This window comes from Somniosus microcephalus, chromosome 8 (assembly GCF_052327205.1).
Source record: "Somniosus microcephalus isolate GS21.2 chromosome 8, FLI_Smic_1.0, whole genome shotgun sequence".
In the NCBI taxonomy this organism is placed as follows: domain Eukaryota; kingdom Metazoa; phylum Chordata; class Chondrichthyes; order Squaliformes; family Somniosidae; genus Somniosus; species Somniosus microcephalus.
The window spans coordinates 105604086-105628284 of NC_140994.1; positions in this window are offsets into that span (position 1 = coordinate 105604086).

Consider the following 24199-nt stretch of genomic DNA (forward strand, 5'->3'; position numbering starts at 1 on the left):
TGTTTCGGTGTGCTTTTGAGTTTTGGTGTGTTTTGGACTGCTTTGCAGTGTCTGTTTAGAAGCGAGTGTATGGGAGTGTTTGGGAGTGAAGGTTTAGAAGCGAGTGTTTGGGAGCGTTTGGGAGTGACTGTTTAGAAGCGAGTGCTTGGGAGTGTTTTCGTATGTTTTGGTGTGTTTTGGAGTGTCTGGGAGTGTTTCGGAGTGTTTTGGCCTATTTTGCAGTGTTCGGGAGTGACGGTTTAGAAGCAAGTGTTTTGGAGTGTTTTGGAGAGCTTTGGAGTGTATGGGACAGCTTTGGAGTTTTTTTTGTCTGTTTTGGAGTGTTTTGGAGTGAGTGGTTAGGAGCGAGTGATCTGGAGTGTTTTGCAGTGACTGTTTAGATGCGAGAGTTTTGGAGTGTTCTGGAAGGTTTCGGAGTGTATGGGACTGTTTTGGAGGATTTGGGAGTGTGTTGGAGTGCTTTGGAGTGTTTGTTTAGAAGCGAGTGTTCTGGAGTGTATGGGAGTGTTTTGGAGTGTTTTGGAGTGTTTGGGAGTGTTTTGGCCTGTTTTGGAGTGTTTGGGAGTGACGGTTTGGAAGCGAGTGTTTGGGAGTGCTTGGGAGTGACTGTTTATAAGCGTATGTTTTGGGGTGTTTTGGAGGGTTTTGTTCCATTGGATTGGTTAGGAGCGAGTGTTTTGGAGTGTATGCTTAGAAGCTAGTGTTTTGGAATGTTTTGGAGTGATTTGGTGTGCTTTGGAGTGCTTTGGAGTGTTTTGGAGCGTTTTGGAGACTTTAGGTGCGCTTTTGGGTTTTGGAGCGTTTTGGACTGTTTTGGTGTGCTTTGTAGTGTTTTGGAGCGTTTACTTGCGCTTTTGAGTTTTGGAGTGTTTTGGAGTGTTTTGGAGTGCTTTGGAGTGTCTGTTTAGAAGCGAATGTTTGGGAGTGTTTTGGTGTGTTTTGGAGAGTTTTGGAGTGTTTGGGAGTGTTTGGGAGTGTTCTGGCCTGTTTTGGAGAGTTTGGGAGTGACTGTTTAGAAGCCAGTGTTTTGGAGGGTTTGGGAGCGTTTGGGAGTGACGGTTTAGAAGCGAGTGTTTGGGAGTGTTTCGGATTGAGTATTTAGGGGCGTGTGCTTGGGAGTGTTTTGTTCTGTTTTGGAGTGGTTAGAAGCGAGTGTTTTGGAGTGTTTTGATGAGCTTTGGAGTGTCTGTTTAGAAGCGAGTGTTTTGGAGCGCTTTGGAGTGTTTCGGTGTGCTTTTGTGTTTTGGAGTGTTTTGGAGTGCTTTGGAGTGTCTGTTTAGAAGCGAGTGTTTTGGAGTGTTTGGGAGTGACGGTTTAGAAGCGAGTGTTTGGGAGTGTTTTGGTGTGTTTTGGAGTGTTTGGGAGTGTTTGGGAGTGTTTTGGCCTGTTGTGGAGTGTTTGGGAGTGACGCTTTAGAAGCGAGTGTTTTGGAGTGTTTTGGAGAGCTTTGGAGTGTATGGAACAGTTATGGAATTTTTTTGGTCTGTTTTGGAGTGTTTTGGAGTGAGTGGTTAGGAGTGTTTTGGAGTGCGCTGGAGTGTCTGTTTAGAAGCGAGTGTTTTGGAGTGTTTTGGTGTGCTTTGGAGTGTCTGTTTAGAAGAGAGTGTTTTGGAGCGCTTGGGAGTGTTTCGGTGTGCTTTTGAGTTTTGGAGTGTTTTGGAGTGCTTTGGAGTGTCTGTTTAGAAGCGAGTGTTTTGGAGTGTTTTGGAGTGTTTGGGAGTGACGGTTTAGAAGCGAGTGTTTGGGAGTGTTTTGGTGTGTTTTGGAGTGTTTGGGAGTGTTTTAGCCTGTTTTGGAGTGTTTGGGAGTGACGCTTTAGAAGCGAGTGTTTGGGGGTGTTTGGGAGTGACTGTTTAGAAGCGAATGTTTTGGAGTGTTTTGGAGAGCTTTGGAGTGTATGGAACAGTTATGGAATTTTTTTTGTCTGTCTTGGAGTGTTTTGGAGTGAGTGGTTAGGAGCGAGTGTTTTGGAGTGACTGTTTAAAAGCCAGTGTTTTGGAGTGTTCTGGAAGGTTTCGGAGTATATGGGACTGTTTTGGAGGGTTTGGGAGTGTGTTGGAGTGCGTGTAAAGCAGCGAGTGTTTTGGTGCGTTTTGGACTATTTTACAGTTTTCAGGTGAGTTTTTGTGTGTTGTGGAGGGTTTCGGATTGAGTAATTAGGGGCAAGTGCTTGGGAGTGTTTTGTTCTGTTTTGGAGTGGTTAGGAGCGAGTGTTTTGGAGCGTTTAGGTATGCTTTTGATGTTTGGAGTGTTTTGGAGTGACTGTTTAGAAGCGAGTGTTTGGGAGTGTTTTGGCTTGTTTTGGAGTGATTGGGAGTGACGGTTTAGAAGCGAGTATTTGGGGGTGTTTGGGAGTGACTGTTTAGAAGCGAGTGTTTTGGAGTGAATGGGAGTATTTTGGAGTGTCTGTTTAGAAGCGAGTGTTTTGGAGTGTATGGGAGTGTTTGGGAGTGACTGTTTAGAAGCGAATGTTTGGGAGTGTTTTGTTGTGTTTTGGAGTGTTTGGGAGTGACGGTTTAGAAGCGAGTGTTTTGGAGTGTTTGGTAGTGACGGTTTAGAAGCGAGTGTTTTGGAGTGTTGTGGAGAACTTTGGCGTGTATGGGACAATTTTAGAGTGTTTTGGAATGTTTTGGAGTGTTTTGGAGTGTGTGCGTAGAAGCGAGTGTGCTGGCGTGCTTTGGCCTGTTTTGGAGTTTTTGGGAGTGACTGTTTAGAAGCGAGTGTTTTGGCTTGTTTTGGAGGGTTTCGGATTGAGTATTTAGGGGCGAGTGCTTGGGACTGTTTCGGAGTGTTTTGTTCTGTTTTGGATTGGTTAGGAGCGTGTGTTTTGGAGTGTTTTGGCGTGCTTTGGAGTCTTTTGGAGCGTTTCGGTGTGCTTTTGAGTTTTGGAGTGTTTTGGAGTGTGTGTTTAGAAGCGAGTGTTTTGGTGTGTATGGGAGTGTTTGCGAGTGACTGTTTAGAAGCGAATGTTTGGGAGTGTTTTGGTTTGTTTTTGGAGTGTTTTGGAGTGTTTGGGAGTGTTTGGTAGTGTTTTGGCCTGTTTTGGAGTGTTTGGGGGTGACGGTTTAGAAGCGAGTGTTTGGGAGTGACTGTTTAGAAGCGAGTGTTTGGGGGTGTTTGCAAGTGACAGTTTAGAAGCGAGTGATTTGGAGTGTGTTGGAGTGTTTTGGAGTGAGTGAAAAGCAGCGAGTGTTTTGATGTGTTCTGGACTGTTTTACAGTTTTCAGGTGTGTTTTGGAGGGTTTTGGAGTGTTTGGGAGTGTTTTGGCGTGTTTGGGAGTGTTTTGGCGTATTAATGACTGTTTTGGCGTATTTATGACTGTTTTGGAGTGTTTCAGAGTGTTTTGGAGGGTTTCGGATTGAGTATTTAGGGGCGAGTGCTTGGGAGTGTTTTGTTCTGTTTTGGAGTGGTTAGGAGCGAGTGTTTTGGAGTGTTTTGGAGTGTTTGGCAGTGACTGTTTAGAAGCGAGTGTTTGGGAGTGTTTTAGTGTGTTTTGGTGTGTTTTGGAGTGTTTGGGAGTGACGGTTTAGAAGCGCGTGCTTTAGATTGTGTTGGAGCGTTTTGGAGTGTTTTGGTGTGCTTTGGAGTGTCTTGTTTAGAAGCGAGTGTTTTGGAGCGTTTTGCAGTGTTTCGGTGTGCTTTTGAGTTTTGGAGTGTTTTGGTGTGTTTTGGAGTATTTTGGTGTGCTTGGGAGTGACGGTTTCGAAGCGAGTGTTTGGGAGCGTTTGGGAGTTTTACAGTTTTCAGGTGTGTTTTTGAGTGTTTTGGAGGGTTTCGGATTGAGTAATTAGGGGCAAGTGCTTGGGAGTGTTTTGTTCTGTTTTGGGGTGGTTAGGAGCGAGTGTTTTGGAGTGTTTTGGAGTGTTTGCTTAGAAGCTAGTGTTTTGGAGCGTTTAGGTACGCTTTTGAGGTTTGGAGCGTTTTGGAGTGTTTTGGTGTGCTTTGGAGTGTTTTGGAGCGTTTCGGTGTGCTTTTGAGTTTTGGAGTGTTTTGGAGTGCTTTGGAGTGTCTGTTTAGAAGCGAGTGTTTTGGAGTGAATGGGAGTGTTTGGGAGGGAGTGTTTAGAAGCGAATGTTTGGGTGTGTTTTGGGGTGTGTATTGGAGTGACTGTTTAGAAGCGAGTGTTTGGGCGTGTTTTGGCCTGTTTTGGAGTGTTTGGGAGTGACGGTTTAGAAGCGACTGTTTGGGAGTGACTGTTTAGAAGCGAATGTTTGGGAGTGTTTTGGTGTGTTTTGGAGTGTTTTGGAGTGTTTGGGAGTGTTTTTGCCTCTTTGGAGTGTTTGGGAGTCACGGTTTAGAAGCGAATGTTTGGGAGACTTTTTCTTGTGTTTTGGAGTGTTTTGGAGTGTTTGGGAGTGTTTTTGCCTCTTTTGGAGAGTTTGGGAGTGACGGTTTAGAAGCGAATGTTTTGGAGTGTTTGGGAGTGACGGATTAGAAGCGAGTGTTTGGGAGTGACTGTTTAGAAGCGAGTGTTTGGGAGTGTTTTGGTGTGTTTTGGAGTGTTTTGGACTGTTTGGGAGTGTTTTTGCCTGTTTTGGAGTGCTTGGGAGTGACGGATTAGAAGCGAGTGTTTGGGAGTGACTGATTAGAAGCGCGTGTTTTGGAGTGTTTTGGTGTGTTCTGGTGTGTTTTGCAGTGTTTTGGAGTGTTTGGGAGTGTTTGGGAGTGTTCTGGCCTGTTTTGGAGTGCTTGGGAGTGACTGTTTAGAAGCGAGTGTTTTGGAGGGTTTGGGAGCGTTTGGGAGTGACGGTTTAAAAGCGAGTGTTTGGGAGTGTTTCAGAGTGTTTGGGAGTGTTTGGGAGTGACTGTTTAGAAGCGAATATTTTGGAGTGTTTTGGAGGGTTTAGGATTGAGTATTTAGGGGCGAGTTCTTGGGACTGTTTTGGAGTGTTTTGTTCTGTTTTGGATTGGTTAGGAGCGAGTGTTTTGGAGTGTATGCTGAGAAGCTAGTGTTTTGGAGTGTTTTGGAGTGATTTGGTGTGCTTTGGAGTGCTTTGGAGTGTTTTGGAGCGTTTTGGAGAGTTTAGGTGCGCTTTTGAGGTTTGGAGCGTTTTGGAGTGTTTTGGTGTGCTTTGGAGTGTTTTGGAGCGTTTCCGTGTGCTTTTGAGTTTTGGAGTGTTTTGGAGTGTTTTGGAGTGTCTGTTTAGAAGCGAGTGTTTCGGAGTGTATGGGAGTGTTTGCGAGTGACTGTTTAGAAGCGAATGTTTGGGAGTGTTTTGGTTTGTTTTGGAGTGTTTTGGAGTGTTTTGGAGTGTTTTGGAGTGTTTGGGAGTGTTTGGTAGTGTTTTGGCCTGTTTTGGAGTGTTTGGGAGTGACGGATTAGAAGCGAGTGTTTGGGAGTGAATGTTTAGAAGCGAGTGTTTGGGAGTGTTTTGGTGTGTTTTGGAGTGTTTTGGAGTGTTTGGGAGTGTTTGGGAGTGTTTTGGCCTGTTTTGGAGTGTTTGGGAGTGACGGATAAGAAGCGAGTGTTTGGGAGTGAATGTTTAGAAGCGAGTGTTTGGGAGTGTTTTGGTGTGTTTTGGAGTGTTTTGGAGTGTTTGGGAGTGTTTGGGAGTGTTTTGGCCTGTTCGGGAGTGTTTGGGAGTGACTGTTTAGAAGCGAGTGTTTGGGAGTGTTTTGGTGTGTTTTGGTGTATCTTTGGAGTGTTTTGGAGTGCTTGGGAGTGTTTCGGAGTGTTTTGGCCTGTTTTGGAGTGTTTGGGAGTGCCGGTTTAGAAGCAAGTGTTTTGGAGTGTTTTGGAGAGCTTTGGAGTGTATGGGGCAGTTTTGGAGTTTTATTTGTCTGTTTTGGAGTGTTATTTGTCTGTTTTGGAGTGTTTTGGTGTGAGTGGTTAGGAGCGAGTGTTTTGAAGTGTTTGGGAGTGTTTGGGAGTGACTGTTTAGAAGCGAGTGTTTGGGAGTGTTTTGGTGTGTTTTGGAGTGTTTGGGAGTGTTTGGGAGTGTTTTGGCCTGTTTTGGAGTGTTTGGGAGTGACGCTTTAGAAGCGAGTGTTTGGGGGTGTTTGGGAGTGACTGTTTAGAAGAGAGTGGTTTGTACTGTTTTGGAGAGCTTTGGAGTGTATGGGACAGTTATGGAGTTTTTTTTGTCTGTTTTGGAGTGTTTTGGAGTGAGTGGTTAGGAGCGAGTGTTTTGGAGTGTTTTGGAGTGACTGTTTAAAAGCCAGTGTTTTGGAGTGTTCTGGAAGGTTTCGGAGTGTATGGGACTGTTTTGGAGGGTTTGCGAGTGTGTTGGAGTGTGTTGGAGTGAGTGTATAGCAGCGAGTGTTTTGGTGCCTTTTGGACTGTTTTACAGTTTTCAGGTGTGTTTTTGAGTGTTTTGGAGGGTTTCGGATTGAGTAATTAGGGGCCAGTGCTTCGGAGTGTTTTGTTCTGTTTTGGAGTGGTTAGGAGCGAGTGTTTTGGAGTGCTTTGGAGTGTTTGCTTAGAAGATAGTGTTTTGGAGCGTTTTGGAGCGTTTAGGTACGCTTTTGAGGTTTGGAGTGTTTTGGTATGCTTTGGAGTGTTTTGGAGCGTTTCGGTGTGCTTTTGAGTTTTGGAGTGCTTTGGAGTGTCTGTTTAGAAGCGAGTGTTTTGGAGTGTATGTGAGTGTTTGGGAGTGACTGTTTAGAAGCGAGTGTTTGGGAGTGTTTTGGTGTATTTGGCAGTGTTTTGGAGTGTTTGGGAGTGACGGTTTAGAAGCGAGTGTTTGGGAGCGTTTGGGAGTGACTGTTTAGAAGCGAATGTTTGGGAGTGTTTTGGTTTGTTTTGGAGTGTTTTGGAGTGTTTGGGAGTGTTTGGTAGTGTTTTGGCCTGTTTTGGAGTGTTTGGGAGTGACGGATTAGAAGCGAGTGTTTGGGAGTGAATGTTTAGAAGCGAGTGTTTGGGAGTGTTTTGGTGTGTTTTGGAGTGTTTTGGAGTGTTTTGGAGTGTTTGGGAGTGTTTGGGAGTGTTTTGGCCTGTTTTGGAGTGTTTGGCAGTGACGGATTAGAAGCGAGTGTTTGGGAGTGAATGTTTAGAAGCGAGTGTTTGGGAGTGTTTTGGTGTGTTTTGGAGTGTTTTGGAGTGTTTGGGAGTGTTTGGGAGTGTTTTGGCCTGTTCGGGAGTGTTTGGGAGTGACTGTTTAGAAGCGAGTGTTTGGGAGTGTTTTGGTGTGTTTTGGTGTATCTTTGGAGTGTTTTGGAGTGCTTGGGAGTGTTTCGGAGTGTTTTGGCCTGTTTTGGAGTGTTTGGGAGTGCCGGTTTAGAAGCAAGTGTTTTGGAGTGTTTTGGAGAGCTTTGGAGTGTATGGGGCAGTTTTGGAGTTTTATTTGTCTGTTTTGGAGTGTTATTTGTCTGTTTTGGAGTGTTTTGGTGTGAGTGGTTAGGAGCGAGTGTTTTGAAGTGTTTGGGAGTGTTTGGGAGTGACTGTTTAGAAGCGAGTGTTTGGGAGTGTTTTGGTGTGTTTTGGAGTGTTTGGGAGTGTTTGGGAGTGTTTTGGCCTGTTTTGGAGTGTTTGGGAGTGACGCTTTAGAAGCGAGTGTTTGGGGGTGTTTGGGAGTGACTGTTTAGAAGAGAGTGGTTTGTACTGTTTTGGAGAGCTTTGGAGTGTATGGGACAGTTATGGAGTTTTTTTTGTCTGTTTTGGAGTGTTTTGGAGTGAGTGGTTAGGAGCGAGTGTTTTGGAGTGTTTTGGAGTGACTGTTTAAAAGCCAGTGTTTTGGAGTGTTCTGGAAGGTTTCGGAGTGTATGGGACTGTTTTGGAGGGTTTGGGAGTGCGTTGGAGTGCTTGTAAAGCAGCGAGTGTTTTGGTGCCTTTTGGACTGTTTTACAGTTTTCAGGTGTGTTTTTGAGTGTTTTGGAGGGTTTCGGATTGAGTAATTAGGGGCCAGTGCTTCGGAGTGTTTTGTTCTGTTTTGGAGTGGTTAGGAGCGAGTGTTTTGGAGTGCTTTGGAGTGTTTGCTTAGAAGATAGTGTTTTGGAGCGTTTTGGAGCGTTTAGGTACGCTTTTGAGGTTTGGAGTGCTTTGGAGTGTCTGTTTAGAAGGGAGTGCTTTGGAGTGTCTGTTTAGAAGCGAGTGTTTTGGAGTGTATGTGAGTGTTTGGGAGTGACTGTTTAGAAGCGAGTGTTTGGGAGTGTTTTGGTGTATTTGGCAGTGTTTTGGAGTGTTTGGGAGTGACGGTTTAGAAGCGAGTGTTTGGGAGCGTTTGGGAGTGACTGTTTAGAAGCGAATGTTTGGGAGTGTTTTGGTGTGTTTTGGAGTGTTTTGGAGTGTTTGGGAGTGACGGTTTAGAAGTGAGTGTTTGGGATTGACTGTTTAGAAGCGAGTGTTTTGGAGTGTTTTGGAGTGTTTTGGAGCGTTTCGGTGTGCTTTTGAGTTTTGGAGTGTTTTGGAGTGTCTGTTTAGAAGCGAGTGTTTTGGAGTGTATGGGAGTGTTTGGGAGTGACTGTTTAGAAGCGAGTGTTTTGGAGTGTTTAGGAGAGCTTTGTAGTGTTTGGGACAGCTTTGGAGTTTTTTTTGTCTGTTTTGGAGTGTTTTGGAGTGAGTGGTTAGGAGCGAGTGATTTGGAGTGTTTTGGAGTGTTTGGGAGTGTTTTGGCGTATTTATGACTGTTTTGGAGTGTTTCAGAGTGTTTTGGAGGGTTTCGGATTGAGTATTTAGGGCCGAGTGCTTGGGAGTGTTTTGTTCTGTTTTGGAGTGGTTAGGAGCGAGTGTTTTGGAGTGTTTTGGAGTGCGCTGGAGTGTCTGTTTAGAAACGAGTGTTTTGGAGTGTTTTGGTGTGCATTGGAGTGTCTGTTTAGAAGCGAGTGTTTTGGGGCGTTTTGGAGTGTTTCGGTGTGCTTTTGAGTTTTGGAGTGTTTTGGACTGCTTTGGAGTGTCTGTTTAGAAGCGAGTGTATGGGAGTGTTTGGGAGTGAAGGTTTAGAAGCGAGTGTTTGGGAGCGTTTGGGAGTGACTGTTTAGAAGCGAGTGTTTGGGAGTGTTTTCGTATGCTTTGTTGTGTTTTGGAGTGTTTTGGAGTGTCTGGGAGTGTTTCGGAATGCTTTGGCCTATTTTGCAGTGTTCGGGAGTGACGGTTTAGAAGCAAGTGTTTTGGAGTGTTTTGGAGAGCTTTGGAGTGTATGGGACAGCTTTGGAGTTTTTTTTGTCTGTTTTGAAGTGTTTTGGAGTGAGTGGTTAGGAGCGAGTGATTTGGAGTGTTTTGGAGTGACTGTTTAGATGCGAGTGTTTTGGAGTGTTCTGGAAGGTTTCGGAGTGTATGGGACTGTTTTGGAGGGTTTGGGAGTGTGTTGGAGTGCTTTGGAGTGTTTGTTTAGAAGCGAGTGTTGTGGAGTGTATGGGAGTGTTTTGGAGTGTTTGGGAGTGTTTTGGCCTGTTTTGGAGTGTTTGGGAGTGACGGTTTGGAAGCGAGTGTTTGGGAGTGTTTCAGTGTGTTTGGGAGTGCTTGGGAGTGACTGTTTAGAAGCGAATGTTTTGGGGTGTTTTGGAGGGTTTTGTTCTGTTTTGGATTGGTTAGGAGCGAGTGTTTTGGAGTGTATGCTTAGAAGCTAGTGTTTTGCAATGTTTTGGAGTGATTTGGTGTGCTTTGGAGTGCTTTGGAGTGTTTTGGAGCGTTTTGGAGACTTTAGGTGCGCTTTTGAGTTTTGGAGCGTTTTAGACTGTTTTGGTGTGCTTTGTAGTGTTTTGGAGCACTTCGGTGTGCTTTTGAGTTTTGGAGTGTTTTGAGTGTTTTGGAGTTTATGCTTAGAAGCTAGTGTTTTGGAGTGTTTTGGAGTGCTTTGGAGTGTCTGTTTAGAAGCGAGTGTTTTGGAGTGTTTTGGAGTGTTTGGGAGTGATGGTTTTAGAAGCGAGTGTTTGGGAGTGTTTTGGTGTGTTTTGGAGTGTTTGGGAGTGTTTGGGAGTGTTTTGGCCTGTTTTGGAGTGTTTGGGAGTGACGCTTTAGAAGCGAGTGTTTGGGGGTGTTTGGGAGTGACTGTTTAGAAGCAAATGTTTTGGAGTGTTTTGGAGAGCTTTGGAGTGTATGGAACAGTTATGGAATTTTTTTGGTCTGTTTTTGGAGTGAGTGGTTAGGAGTGTTTTGGAGTGCGCTGGAGTGTCTGTTTAGAAGCGAGTGTTTTGGAGTGTTTTGGTGTGCTTTGGAGTGTCTGTTTAGAAGCGAGTGTTTTGGAGTGTTTTGGTGTGCTTTGGAGTGTCTGTTTAGAATCGAGTGTTTTGGAGTGTTTTGGAGTGTTTGGGAGTGACTGTTTAGAAGCGAATGTTTTGGAGTGTTTTGGAGAGCTTTGGAGTGTATGGAACAGTTATGGAATTTTTTTTGTCTGTTTTGGAGTGTTTGGGAGTGAGTGGTTAGGAGCGAGTGTTTTGGAGTGTTTTGGAGTGACTGTTTAAAAGCCAGTGTTTTGGAGTGTTCTGGAAGGTTTCGGAGTGTATAGGACTGTTTTGGAGGGTTTGGGAGTGTGTTGGAGTGTGTTGGAGTGCGTGTAAAGCAGCGATTGTTTTGGTGCGTTTTGGACTATTTTACAGTTTTCAGGTGTGTTTTTGAGTGTTTTGGAGGGTTTCGGATTGAGTAATTAGGGGCAAGTGCTTGGGAGTGTTTTGTTCTGTTCTGGAGTGGTTAGGAGCGAGTGCTTTGGAGCGTTTAGGTATGCTTTTGATGTTTGGAGTGTTTTGGAGTGACTGTTTAGAAGCGAGTGTTTTGGCTTGTTTTGGAGTGATTGGGAGTGACGGTTTAGAAGCGAGTATTTGGGGGTGTTTGGGAGTGACTGTTTAGAAGCGAGTGTTTTGGAGTGAATGGGAGTGTTTTGGAGTGTCTGTTTAGAAGCGAGTGTTTTGGAGTGAATGGGAGTGTTTTGGAGTGTCTGTTTAGAAGCGAGTGTCTTGGAGTGTATGGGAGTGTTTGGGAGTGACTGTTTAGAAGCGAATGTTTGGGAGTGTTTTGTTGTGTTTTGGTGTGTTTTGGAGTGTTTGGGAGTGACGGTTTAGAAGCGAGTGTTTTGGAGTGTTTTGGAGAACTTTGGAGTGTATGGGACAATTTTGGAGTGTTTTGGAATGTTTTGGAGTGTTTTGGAGTGTGTGCTTAGAAGCGAGTGTGCTGGAGTGTTTTGGCCTGTTTTGGAGTGTTTGGGCGTGACTGTTTAGAACCGAGTGTTTTGGATTGTTTTGGAGGGTTTCGGATTGAGTATTTTAGGGGCGAGTGCTTGGGACTGTTTTGGAGTGTTTTGTTCTGTTTTGGATTGGTTAGGAGCGTGTGTTTTGGAGTGTTTTGGCGTGTTGGAGTCTTTTGGAGCGTTTCGGTGTGCTTTTGAGTTTTGGAGTGTTTTGGAGTGTCTGTTTAGAAGCGAGTGTTTTGGAGTGTATGGGAGTGTCTGCGAGTGACTGTTTAGAAGCGAATGTTTGGGAGTGTTTTGGTTTGTTTTGGAGTGTTTTGGAGTGTTTGGGAGTGTTTGGTAGTGTTTTGGCCTGTTTTGGAGTGTTTGGGGGTGACGGTTTAGAAGCGAGTGTTTGGGAGTGACTGTTTAGAAGCGAGTGTCTGGGAGTGTTTTGGTGTATTTTGGAGTGTTTTGGAGTGTTTTGGAGTGTTTGGGAGTGTTTGGGAGTGTTTTGGCCTGTTTTGGAGGGTTTGGGGGTGACGGTTTAGAAGCGAGTGTTTGGGAGTGACTGTTTAGAAGCGAGTGTTTGGGGGTGTTTGGGAGTGACTGTTTAGAAGCGAGTGTTTGGGGGTGTTTGGGAGTGACTGTTTAGAAGCGAGTGTTTTGGAGTGTTTTGGAGAGCTATGGAGTGTATGGGACTGTTTTGGAGGGTTTGGGAGTGTGTTGGAGTGTGTTGGAGTGAGTGAAAAGCAGCGAGTGTTTTGATGTGTTCTGGACTGTTTTACAGTTTTCAGGTGTGTTTTGGAGTGTTTTGGAGTGTTTCGAAGTGTTTTGTCGTATTTATGACTGTTTTGGAGTGTTTCAGAGTGTTTTGGAGGGTTTCGGATTGAGTATTTAGGGGCGAGTGCTTGGGAGTGATTTGTTCTGTTTTGGAGTGGTTAGGAGCGAGTGTTTTGGAGTGTTTGGCAGTGACTGTTTAGATGCGAGTGTTTGGGAGTGTTTTAGTGTGTTTTGCAGCGTTTTGAAGTGTTTTGGTGTGCATTGGAGTGTGTGTTTAGAAGCGAGTGTTTTGGAGCTTTTTGCAGTGTTTCGGTGTGCTTTTGAGTTTTGGAGTGTTTTGGTGTGTTTTGGAGTATTTTGGAGTGTTTGGGAGTGACGGTTTCGAAGCGAGTGTTTGGGAGCATTTGGGAGTGACTGTTTAGAAGCGAGTGTTTTGGTGTGTTTTGGTGTGTTTTGGAGTGTTTGGGAGTTTTTGGCCTGTTTTGGAGTGTTTAGGAGTGACGGTTTAGAAGCGAGTGTTTGGGGGTGTTTGGGAGTGACTGTTTAGAAGCGAGTGTTTTGGAGTGTTTTGGAGAGCTATGGAGTGTATGGGACTGTTTTGGAGGGTTTGGGAGTGTGTTGGAGTGTGTTGGAGTGAGTGTTTTGGAGTGTTTTGGAGTGTTTGCTTAGAAGCTAGTGTTTTGGAGCGTTTAGGTACGCTTTTGAGGTTTGGAGCGTTTTGGAGTGTTTTGGTGTGCTTTGGAGTGTTTTGGAGCGTTTCGCTGTGCTTTTGAGTTTTGGAGTGTTTAGGAGTGCTTTGGAGTGTCTGTTTAGAAGCGAGTGTTTTGGAGTGAATGGGAGTGTTTGGGAGGGAGTGTTTAGAAGCGAATGTTTGGGAGTGTTTTGGAGTGTGTTTTGGAGTTACTGTTTAGAAGCGTGTGTTTGGGCGTGTTTTGGCCTGTTTTGGAGAGTTTGGGAGTGACGGTTTAGAAGCGAGTGTTTGGGAGTGACTGTTTAGAAGCGAGTGTTTGGGAGTGTTTTGTTGTATTTTGGTGTATTTTGGAGTGTTTTGGAGTGTTTGGGAGTGACGGTTTAGAAGGGAATATTTGGGGGTGTTTGGGAGTGACTGTTTAGAAGCGAGTGTTTTGGAGAACTTTGGAGAGTATGGGACAGTTTTGGAGTGTTTTGGAGTGTTTTGGAGCGTTTTGGTGTGCTTTTGAGCTTTGGAGCGTTTTGGAGTGTTTTGGAGTGTTTGGAAGTGACTGTTTAGAAGCGAATGTTTGGGAGTGTTTTGATGTGTTTTGGAGTGTTTTGGAGTGTTTGGGAGTGTTTTTGCCTCTTTGGAGTGTTTGGGAGTGACGGTTTAGAAGCGAATGTTTGGGAGATTTTTTCTTGTGTTTTGGAGTGTTTGGGAGTGTTTTTGCCTCTTTTGGAGTGTTTGGCAGTGACGGTTTAGAAGCGAGTGTTTTGGAGTGTTTTGGAGAACTTTGGAGTGTATGGGACAATTTTGGAGTGTTTTGGAATGTTTGGGAGTGTTTTGGAGTGTGTGCTTAGAAGCGAGTGTGCTGGAGTGTTTTGGCCTGTTTTGGAGTGTTTGGGCGTGACTGTTTAGAAGCGAGTGTTTTGGATTGTTTTGGAGGGTTTCGGATTGAGTATTTAGGAGCGTGTGTTTTGGAGCGTTTCGGTGTGCTTTTGAGTTTTGGAGTGTTTTGGAGTGTCTGTTTAGAAGCGAGTGTTTTGGAGTGTATGGGAGTGTTTGGGAGTGACTGTTTAGAAGCGAGTGTTTGGGGTTGTTTTGGTGTGTTTTGGAGTGTTTGGGAGTGTTTTGGCCTGTTTTGGAGTGTTTGGGAGTGACGCTTTAGAAGCGAGTGTTTGGGGGTGTTTTGGAGTGTCTGTTTAGAAGCGAGTGTTTTGGAGTGTATGGGAGTGTCTGCGAGTGACTGTTTAGAAGCGAGTGTTTGGGAGTGTTTTGGTTTGTTTTGGAGTGTCTTGGAGTGTTCTGGAGTGTATGGGAGTGTTTTGGAGTGCTTTGGAGTGTTTGCTTAGAAGCTAGTGTTTTGGAGCGTTTTGGAGCGTTTAGGTACGCTTTTGAGGTTTGGAGTGTTTTGGTATGCTTTGGAGTGTTTTGGAGCGTTTCGGTGTGCTTTTGAGTTTTGGAGTGCTTTGGAGTGTCTGTTTAGAAGCGAGTGTTTTGGAGTGTTTTGGTGTATTTGGCAGTGTTTTGGAGTGTTTGGGAGTGACGGTTTAGAAGTGGGTGTTTGGGAGTGACTGTTTAGAAGCGAGTGTTTTGGAGTGTATTGGAGAACATTGTAGTGTATGGGACAGTTTTGGAGTGTTTGGGAGTGTTTGGGAGTGACTGTTTAGAAGCGAATGTTTGGGAGTGTTTTGGTGTGTTTTGGAGTGTTTTGGAGTGTTTGGGAGTGACGGTTTAGAAGTGGGTGTTTGGGAGTGACTGTTTAGAAGCGAGTGTTTTGGAGTGTATTGGAGAACATTGTAGTGTATGGGACAGTTTTGGAGTGTTTGGGAGTGTTTTGGAGAGTTTTGGAGCGTTTCGGTGTGCTTTTGAGTTTTGGAGTGTTTTGGAGTGTTTTGGAGTGTTTGGGAGTGACGGTTTAGAAGCGAGTGTTTGGGAGTGACTGTTTAGAAACGAGTGTTTTGGAGTGTTTTGGTGTGCTTTGGAGTGTCTGTTTAGAAGCGAGTGTTTTGGGGCGTTTTGGAGTGTTTCGGTGTGCTTTTCAGTTTTGGAGTGTTTTGGAGTGTTTTGGACTGCTTTCGAGTGTCTGTTTAGAAGCGAATGTATGGGAGTGTTTGGGAGTGAAGGTTTAGAAGCGAGTGTTTGGGAGCGTTTGGGAGTGACTGTTTAGAAGCGAGTGTTTGGGAGTGTTTTCGTATGCTTTGTTGTGTTTTGGAGTGTTTTGGAGTGTCTGGGAGTGTTTCGGAGTGCTTTGGCCTATTTTGCAGTGTTCGGGAGTGACGGTTTAGAAGCAAGTGTTTTGGAGAGCTTTGGAGTGTATGGGACAGCTTTGGAGTTTTTTTTGTCTGTTTTGAAGTGTTTTGGAGTGAGTGGTTAGGAGCGAGTGATTTGGAGTGTTTTGGAGTGACTGTTTAGATGCGAGTGTTTTGGAGTGTTCTGGAAGGTTTCGGAGTGTATGGGACTGTTTTGGAGGGTTTGGGAGTGTGTTGGAGTGCTTTGGAGTGTTTGTTTAGAAGCGAGTGTTGTGGAGTGTATGGGAGTGTTTTGGAGTGTTTGGGAGTGTTTTGGCCTGTTTTGGAGTGTTTGGGAGTGACGGTTTGGAAGCGAGTGTTTGGGAGTGTTTCAGTGTGTTTGGGAGTGCTTGGGAGTGACTGTTTAGAAGCGAATGTTTTGGGGTGTTTTGGAGGGTTTTGTTCTGTTTTGGATTGGTTAGGAGCGAGTGTTTTGGAGTGTATGCTTAGAAGCTAGTGTTTTGCAATGTTTTGGAGTGATTTGGTGTGCTTTGGAGTGCTTTGGAGTGTTTTGGAGCGTTTTGGAGACTTTAGGTGCGCTTTTGAGTTTTGGAGCGTTTTAGACTGTTTTGGTGTGCTTTGTAGTGTTTTGGAGCACTTCGGTGTGCGTTTGAGTTTTGGAGTGTTTTGAGTGTTTTGGAGTTTATGCTTAGAAGCTAGTGTTTTGGAGTGTTTTGGAGTGCTTTGGAGTGTCTGTTTAGAAGCGAGTGTTTTGGAGTGTTTTGGAGTGTTTGGGAGTGATGGTTTAGAAGCGAGTGTTTGGGAGTGTTTTGGTGTGTTTTGGAGTGTTTGGGAGTGTTTGGGAGTGTTTTGGCCTGTTTTGGAGTGTTTGGGAGTGACGCTTTAGAAGCGAGTGTTTGGGGGTGTTTGGGAGTGACTGTTTAGAAGCAAATGTTTTGGAGTGTTTTGGAGAGCTTTGGAGTGTATGGAACAGTTATGGAATTTTTTTGGTCTGTTTTGGAGTGAGTGGTTAGGAGTGTTTTGGAGTGCGCTGGAGTGTCTGTTTAGAAGCGAGTGTTTTGGAGTGTTTTGGTGTGCTTTGGAGTGTCTGTTTAGAAGCGAGTGTTTTGGAGCGCTTTGGAGTGTTTCGATGTGCTTTTGAGTTTTGGAGTGTTTGGAGTGCTTTGGAGTGTCTGTTTAGAATCGAGTGTTTTGGAGTGTTTTGGAGTGTTTGGGAGTGACTGTTTAGAAGCGAATGTTTTGGAGTGTTTTGGAGAGCTTTGGAGTGTATGGAACAGTTATGGAATTTTTTTGTCTGTTTTGGAGTGTTTGGGAGTGAGTGGTTAGGAGCGAGTGTTTTGGAGTGTTTTGGAGTGACTGTTTAAAAGCCAGTGTTTTGGAGTGTTCTGGAAGGTTTCGGAGTGTATAGGACTGTTTTGGAGTGTTTGGGAGTGTGTTGGAGTGTGTTGGAGTGCGTGTAAAGCAGCGATTGTTTTGGTGCGTTTTGGACTATTTTACAGTTTTCAGGTGTGTTTTTGAGTGTTTTGGAGGGTTTCGGATTGAGTAATTAGGGGCAAGTGCTTGGGAGTGTTTTGTTCTGTTCTGGAGTGGTTAGGAGCGAGTGCTTTGGAGCGTTTAGGTATGCTTTTGATGTTTGGAGTGTTTTGGAGTGACTGTTTAGAAGCGAGTGTTTTGGCTTGTTTTGGAGTGATTGGGAGTGACGGTTTAGAAGCGAGTATTTGGGGGTGTTTGGGAGTGACTGTTTAGAAGCGAGTGTTTTGGAGTGAATGGGAGTGTTTTGGAGTGTCTGTTTAGAAGCGAGTGTTTTGCAGTGAATGGGAGTGTTTTGGAGTGTCTGTTTAGAAGCGAGTGTCTTGGAGTGTATGGGAGTGTTTGGGAGTGACTGTTTAGAAGCGAATGTTTGGGAGTGTTTTGTTGTGTTTTGGAGTGTTTTGGAGTGTTTGGGAGTGACGGTTTAGAAGCGAGTGTTTTGGAGAACTTTGGAGTGTATGGGACAATTTTGGAGTGTTTTGGAATGTTTTGGAGTGTTTTGGAGTGTGTGCTTAGAAGCGAGTGTGCTGGAGTGTTTTGGCCTGTTTTGGAGTGTTTGGGCGTGACTGTTTAGAAGCGAGTGTTTTGGATTGTTTTGGAGGGTTTCGGATTGAGTATTTAGGGGCGAGTGCTTGGGACTGTTTTGGAGTGTTTTGTTCTGTTTTGGATTGGTTAGGAGCGTGTGTTTTGGAGTGTTTTGGCGTGTTGGAGTCTTTTGGAGCGTTTCGGTGTGCTTTTGAGTTTTGGAGTGTTTTGGAGTGTCTGTTTAGAAGCGAGTGTTTTGGAGTGTATGGGAGTGTCTGCGAGTGACTGTTTAGAAGCGAATGTTTGGGAGTGTTTTGGTTTGTTTTGGAGTGTTTTGGAGTGTTTGGGAGTGTTTGGTAGTGTTTTGGCCTGTTGTGGAGTGTTTGGGGGTGACGGTTTAGAAGCGAGTGTTTGGGAGTGACTGTTTAGAAGCGAGTGTCTGGGAGTGTTTTGGTGTATTTTGGACTGTTTTGGAGTGTTTTGGAGTGTTTGGGAGTGTTTGGAGTGTTTTGGCCTGTTTTGGAGGGTTTGGGGGTGACGGTTTAGAAGCGAGTGTTTGGGAGTGACTGTTTAGAAGCGAGTGTTTGGGGGTGTTTGGGAGTGACTGTTTAGAAGCGAGTGTTTTGGAGTGTTTTGGAGAGCTATGGAGTGTATGGGACTGTTTTGGAGGGTTTGGGAGTGTGTTGGAGTGTGTTGGAGTGAGTGAAAAGCAGCGAGTGTTTTGATGTGTTCTGGACTGTTTTACAGTTTTCAGGTGTGTTTTGGAGTGTTTTGGAGTGTTTCGAAGTGTTTTGTCGTATTTATGACTGTTTTGGAGTGTTTCAGAGTGTTTTGGAGGGTTTCGGATTGAGTATTTAGGGGCGAGTGCTTGGGAGTGTTTTGTTCTGTTTTGGAGTGGTTAGGAGCGAGTGTTTTGGAGTGTTTGGCAGTGACTGTTTAGAAGCGAGTGTTTGGGAGTGTTTTAGTGTGTTTTGAAGTGTTTTGGTGTGCATTGGAGTGTGTGTTTAGAAGCGAGTGTTTTGGAGCTTTTTGCATTGTTTCGGTGTGCTTTTGAGTTTTGGAGTGTTTTGGTGTGTTTTGGAGTATTTTGGAGTGTTTGGGAGTGACGGTTTCGAAGCGAGTGTTTGGGAGCATTTGGGAGTGACTGTTTAGAAGCGAGTGTTTTGGTGTGTTTTGGTGTGTTTTGGAGTGTTTGGGAGTTTTTGGCCTGTTTTGGAGTGTTTAGGAGTGACGGTTTAGAAGCGAGTGTTTGGGGGTGTTTGGGAGTGACTGTTTAGAAGCGAGTGTTTTGGAGTGTTTTGGAGAGCTATGGAGTGTATGGGACTGTTTTGCAGGGTTTGGGAGTGTGTTGGAGTGTGTTGGAGTGAGTGTTTTGGAGTGTTTTGGAGTGTTTGCTTAGAAGCTAGTGTTTTGGAGCGTTTAGGTACGCTTTTGAGGTTTGGAGCGTTTTGGAGTGTTTTGGTGTGCTTTGGAGTGTTTTGGAGCGTTTCGCTGTGCTTTTGAGTTTTGGAGTGTTTTGGAGTGCTTTGGAGTGTCTGTTTAGAAGCGAGTGTTTTGGAGTGAATGGGAGTGTTTGGGAGGGAGTGTTTAGAAGCGAATGTTTGGGAGTGTTTTGGAGTGTGTTTTGGAGTGACTGTTTAGAAGCGAGTGTTTGGGCGTGTTTTGGCCTGTTTTGGAGAGTTTGGGAGTGACGGTTTAGAAGCGAGTGTTTGGGAGTGACTGTTTAGAAGCGAGTGTTTGGGAGTGTTTTGTTGTATTTTGGTGTATTTTGGAGTGTTTTGGAGTGTTTGGGAGTGACGGTTTAGAATGGAATATTTGGGGGTGTTTGGGAGTGACTGTTTAGAAGCGAGTGTTTTGGAGAACTTTGGAGAGTATGGGACAGTTTTGGAGTGTTTTGGAGTGTTTTGGAGCGTTTTGGTGTGCTTTTGAGCTTTGGAGCGTTTTGGAGTGTTTTGGAGTGTTTGGGAGTGACTGTTTAGAAGCGAATGTTTGGGAGTGTTTTGATGTGTTTTGGAGTGTTTTGGAGTGTTTGGGAGTGTTTTTGCCTCTTTGGAGTGTTTGGGAGTGACGGTTTAGAAGCGAATGTTTGGGAGATTTTTTCTTGTATTTTGGAGTGTTTGGGAGTGTTTTTGCCTCTTTTGGAGTGTTTGGCAGTGACGGTTTAGAAGCGAGTGTTTTGGAGTGTTTTGGAGAACTTTGGAGTGTATGGGACAATTTTGGAGTGTTTTGGAATGTTTGGGAGTGTTTTGGAGTGTGTGCTTAGAAGCGAGTGTGCTGGAGTGTTTTGGCCTGTTTTGGAGTGTTTGGGCGTGACTGTTTAGAAGCGAGTGTTTTGGATTGTTTTGGAGGGTTTCGGATTGAGTATTTAGGAGCGTGTGTTTTGGAGCGTTTCGGTGTGCTTTTGAGTTTTGGAGTGTTTTGGAGTGTCTGTTTAGAAGCGAGTGTTTTGGAGTGTATGGGAGTGTTTGGGAGTGACTGTTTAGAAGCGAGTGTTTGGGGTTGTTTTGGTGTGTTTTGGAGTGTTTGGGAGTGTTTTGGCCTGTTTTGGAGTGTTTGGGAGTGACGCTTTAGAAGCGAGTGTTTGGGGGTGTTTTGGAGTGTCTGTTTAGAAGCGAGTGTTTTGGAGTGTATGGGAGTGTCTGCGAGTGACTGTTTAGAAGCGAGTGTTTGGGAGTGTTTTGGTTTGTTTTGGAGTGTCTTGGAGTGTTCTGGAGTGTATGGGAGTGTTTTGGAGTGCTTTGGAGTGTTTGCTTAGAAGCTAGTGTTTTGGAGCGTTTTGGAGCGTTTAGGTACGCTTTTGAGGTTTGGAGTGTTTTGGTATGCTTTGGAGTGTTTTGGAGCGTTTCGGTGTGCTTTTGAGTTTTGGAGTGCTTTGGAGTGTCTGTTTAGAAGCGAGTGTTTTGGAGTGTATGTGAGTGTTTGGGAGTGACTGTTTAGAAGCGAGTGTTTGGGAGTGTTTTGGTGTATTTGGCAGTGTTTTGGAGTGTTTGGGAGTGACGGTTTAGAAGTGGGTGTTTGGGAGTGACTGTTTAGAAGCGAGTGTTTTGGAGTGTATTGGAGAACATTGTAGTGTATGGGACAGTTTTGGAGTGTTTGGGAGTGTTTGGGAGTGACTGTTTAGAAGCGAATGTTTGGGAGTGTTTTGGTGTGTTTTGGAGTGTTTTGGAGTGTTTGGGAGTGACGGTTTAGAAGTGGGTGTTTGGGAGTGACTGTTTAGAAGCGAGTGTTTTGGAGTGTATTGGAGAACATTGTAGTGTATGGGACAGTTTTGGAGTGTTTGGGAGTGTTTTGGAGAGTTTTGGAGCGTTTCGGTGTGCTTTTGAGTTTTGGAGTGTTTTGGAGTGTTTTGGAGTGTTTGGGAGTGACGGTTTAGAAGCGAGTGTTTGGGAGTGACTGTTTAGAAACGAGTGTTTTGGAGTGTTTTGGTGTGCTTTGGAGTGTCTGTTTAGAAGCGAGTGTTTTGGGGCGTTTTGGAGTGTTTCGGTGTGCTTTTCAGTTTTGGAGTGTTTTGGAGTGTTTTGGACTGCTTTCGAGTGTCTGTTTAGAAGCGAATGTATGGGAGTGTTTGGGAGTGAAGGTTTAGAAGCGAGTGTTTGGGAGCGTTTGGGAGTGACTGTTTAGAAGCGAGTGTTTGGGAGTGTTTTCGTATGCTTTGTTGTGTTTTGGAGTGTTTTGGAGTGTCTGGGAGTGTTTCGGAGTGCTTTGGCCTATTTTGCAGTGTTCGGGAGTGACGGTTTAGAAGCAAGTGTTTTGGAGAGCTTTGGAGTGTATGGGACAGCTTTGGAGTTTTTTTTGTCTGTTTTGAAGTGTTTTGGAGTGAGTGGTTAGGAGCGAGTGATTTGGAGTATTTTGGAGTGACTGTTTAGATGCGAGTGTTTTGGAGTGTTCTGGAAGGTTTCGGAGTGTATGGGACTGTTTTGGAGGGTTTGGGAGTGTGTTGGAGTGCTTTGGAGTGTTTGTTTAGAAGCGAGTGTTGTGGAGTGTATGGGAGTGTTTTGGAGTGTTTGGGAGTGTTTTGGCCTGTTTTGGAGTGTTTGGGAGTGACGGTTTGGAAGCGAGTGTTTGGGAGTGTTTCAGTGTGTTTGGGAGTGCTTGGGAGTGACTGTTTAGAAGCGAATGTTTTGGGGTGTTTTGGAGGGTTTTGTTCTGTTTTGGATTGGTTAGGAGCGAGTGTTTTGGAGTGTATGCTTAGAAGCTAGTGTTTTGCAATGTTTTGGAGTGATTTGGTGTGCTTTGGAGTGCTTTGGAGTGTTTTGGAGCGTTTTGGAGACTTTAGGTGCGCTTTTGAGTTTTGGAGCGTTTTAGACTGTTTTGGTGTGCTTTGTAGTGTTTTGGAGCACTTCGGTGTGCGTTTGAGTTTTGGAGTGTTTTGAGTGTTTTGGAGTTTATGCTTAGAAGCTAGTGTTTTGGAGTGTTTTGGAGTGCTTTGGAGTGTCTGTTTAGAAGCGAGTGTTTTGGAGTGTTTTGGAGTGTTTGGGAGTGATGGTTTAGAAGCGAGTGTTTGGGAGTGTTTTGGTGTGTTTTGGAGTGTTTGGGAGTGTTTGGGAGTGTTTTGGCCTGTTTTGGAGTGTTTGGGAGTGACGCTTTAGAAGCGAGTGTTTGGGGGTGTTTGGGAGTGACTGTTTAGAAGCAAATGTTTTGGAGTGTTTTGGAGAGCTTTGGAGTGTATGGAACAGTTATGGAATTTTTTTGGTCTGTTTTGGAGTGAGTGGTTAGGAGTGTTTTGGAGTGCGCTGGAGTGTCTGTTTAGAAGCGAGTGTTTTGGAGTGTTTTGGTGTGCTTTGGAGTGTCTGTTTAGAAGCGAGTGTTTTGGAGCGCTTTGGAGTGTTTCGATGTGCTTTTGAGTTTTGGAGTGTTTTGGAGTGCTTTGGAGTGTCTGTTTAGAATCGAGTGTTTTGGAGTGTTTTGGAGTGTTTGGGAGTGACTGTTTAGAAGCGAATGTTTTGGAGTGTTTTGGAGAGCTTTGGAGTGTATGGAACAGTTATGGAATTTTTTTTGTCTGTTTTGGAGTGTTTGGGAGTGAGTGGTTAGGAGCGAGTGTTTTGGAGTGTTTTGGAGTGACTGTTTAAAAGCCAGTGTTTTGGAGTGTTCTGGAAGGTTTCGGAGTGTATAGGACTGTTTTGGAGTGTTTGGGAGTGTGTTGGAGTGTGTTGGAGTGCGTGTAAAGCAGCGATTGTTTTGGTGCGTTTTGGACTATTTTACAGTTTTCAGGTGTGTTTTTGAGTGTTTTGGAGGGTTTCGGATTGAGTAATTAGGGGCAAGTGCTTGGGAGTGTTTTGTTCTGTTCTGGAGTGGTTAGGAGCGAGTGCTTTGGAGCGTTTAGGTATGCTTTTGATGTTTGGAGTGTTTTGGAGTGACTGTTTAGAAGCGAGTGTTTTGGCTTGTTTTGGAGTGATTGGGAGTGACGGTTTAGAAGCGAGTATTTGGGGGTGTTTGGGAGTGACTGTTTAGAAGCGAGTGTTTTGGAGTGAATGGGAGTGTTTTGGAGTGTCTGTTTAGAAGCGAGTGTTTTGCAGTGAATGGGAGTGTTTTGGAGTGTCTGTTTAGAAGCGAGTGTCTTGGAGTGTATGGGAGTGTTTGGGAGTGACTGTTTAGAAGCGAATGTTTGGGAGTGTTTTGTTGTGTTTTGGAGTGTTTTGGAGTGTTTGGGAGTGACGGTTTAGAAGCGAGTGTTTTGGAGAACTTTGGAGTGTATGGGACAATTTTGGAGTGTTTTGGAATGTTTTGGAGTGTTTTGGAGTGTGTGCTTAGAAGCGAGTGTGCTGGAGTGTTTTGGCCTGTTTTGGAGTGTTTGGGCGTGACTGTTTAGAAGCGAGTGTTTTGGATTGTTTTGGAGGGTTTCGGATTGAGTATTTAGGGGCGAGTGCTTGGGACTGTTTTGGAGTGTTTTGTTCTGTTTTGGATTGGTTAGGAGCGTGTGTTTTGGAGTGTTTTGGCGTGTTGGAGTCTTTTGGAGCGTTTCGGTGTGCTTTTGAGTTTTGGAGTGTTTTGGAGTGTCTGTTTAGAAGCGAGTGTTTTGGAGTGTATGGGAGTGTCTGCGAGTGACTGTTTAGAAGCGAATGTTTGGGAGTGTTTTGGTTTGTTTTGGAGTGTTTTGGAGTGTTTGGGAGTGTTTGGTAGTGTTTTGGCCTGTTTTGGAGTGTTTGGGGGTGACGGTTTAGAAGCGAGTGTTTGGGAGTGACTGTTTAGAAGCGAGTGTCTGGGAGTGTTTTGGTGTATTTTGGACTGTTTTGGAGTGTTTTGGAGTGTTTGGGAGTGTTTGGGAGTGTTTTGGCCTGTTTTGGAGTGTTTGGGAGTGACGCTTTAGAAGCGAGTGTTTGGGGGTGTTTGGGAGTGACTGTTTAGAAGCAAATGTTTTGGAGTGTTTTGGAGAGCTTTGGAGTGTATGGAACAGTTATGGAATTTTTTTGGTCTCTTTTGGAGTGAGTGGTTAGGAGTGTTTTGGAGTGCGCTGGAGTGTCTGTTTAGAAGCGAGTGTTTTGGAGTGTTTTGGTGTGCTTTGGAGTGTCTGTTTAGAAGCGAGTGTTTTGGAGCGCTTTGGAGTGTTTCGATGTGCTTTTGAGTTTTGGAGTGTTTTGGAGTGCTTTGGAGTGTCTGTTTAGAATCGAGTGTTTTGGAGTGTTTTGGAGTGTTTGGGAGTGACTGTTTAGAAGCGAATGTTTTGGAGTGTTTTGGAGAGCTTTGGAGTGTATGGAACAGTTATGGAATTTTTTTTGTCTGTTTTGGAGTGTTTGGGAGTGAGTGGTTAGGAGCGAGTGTTTTGGAGTGTTTTGGAGTGACTGTTTAAAAGCCAGTGTTTTGGAGTGTTCTGGAAGGTTTCGGAGTGTATAGGACTGTTTTGGAGTGTTTGGGAGTGTGTTGGAGTGTGTTGGAGTGCGTGTAAAGCAGCGATTGTTTTGGTGCGTTTTGGACTATTTTACAGTTTTCAGGTGTGTTTTGAGTGTTTTGGAGGGTTTCGGATTGAGTAATTAGGGGCAAGTGCTTGGGAGTGTTTTGTTCTGTTCTGGAGTGGTTAGGAGCGAGTGCTTTGGAGCGTTTAGGTATGCTTTTGATGTTTGGAGTGTTTTGGAGTGACTGTTTAGAAGCGAGTGTTTTGGCTTCTTTTGGAGTGATTGGGAGTGACGGTTTAGAAGCGAGTATTTGGGGGTGTTTGGGAGTGACTGTTTAGAAGCGAGTGTTTTGGAGTGAATGGGAGTGTTTTGGAGTTTCTGTTTAGAAGCGAGTGTTTTGGAGTGAATGGGAGTGTTTTGGAGTGTCTGTTTAGAAGCGAGTGTCTTGGAGTGTATGGGAGTGTTTGGGAGTGACTGTTTAGAAGCGAATGTTTGGGAGTGTTTTGGAGTGTTTTGGAGTGTTTGGGAGTGACGGTTTAGAAGCGAGTGTTTTGGAGTGTTTTGGAGAA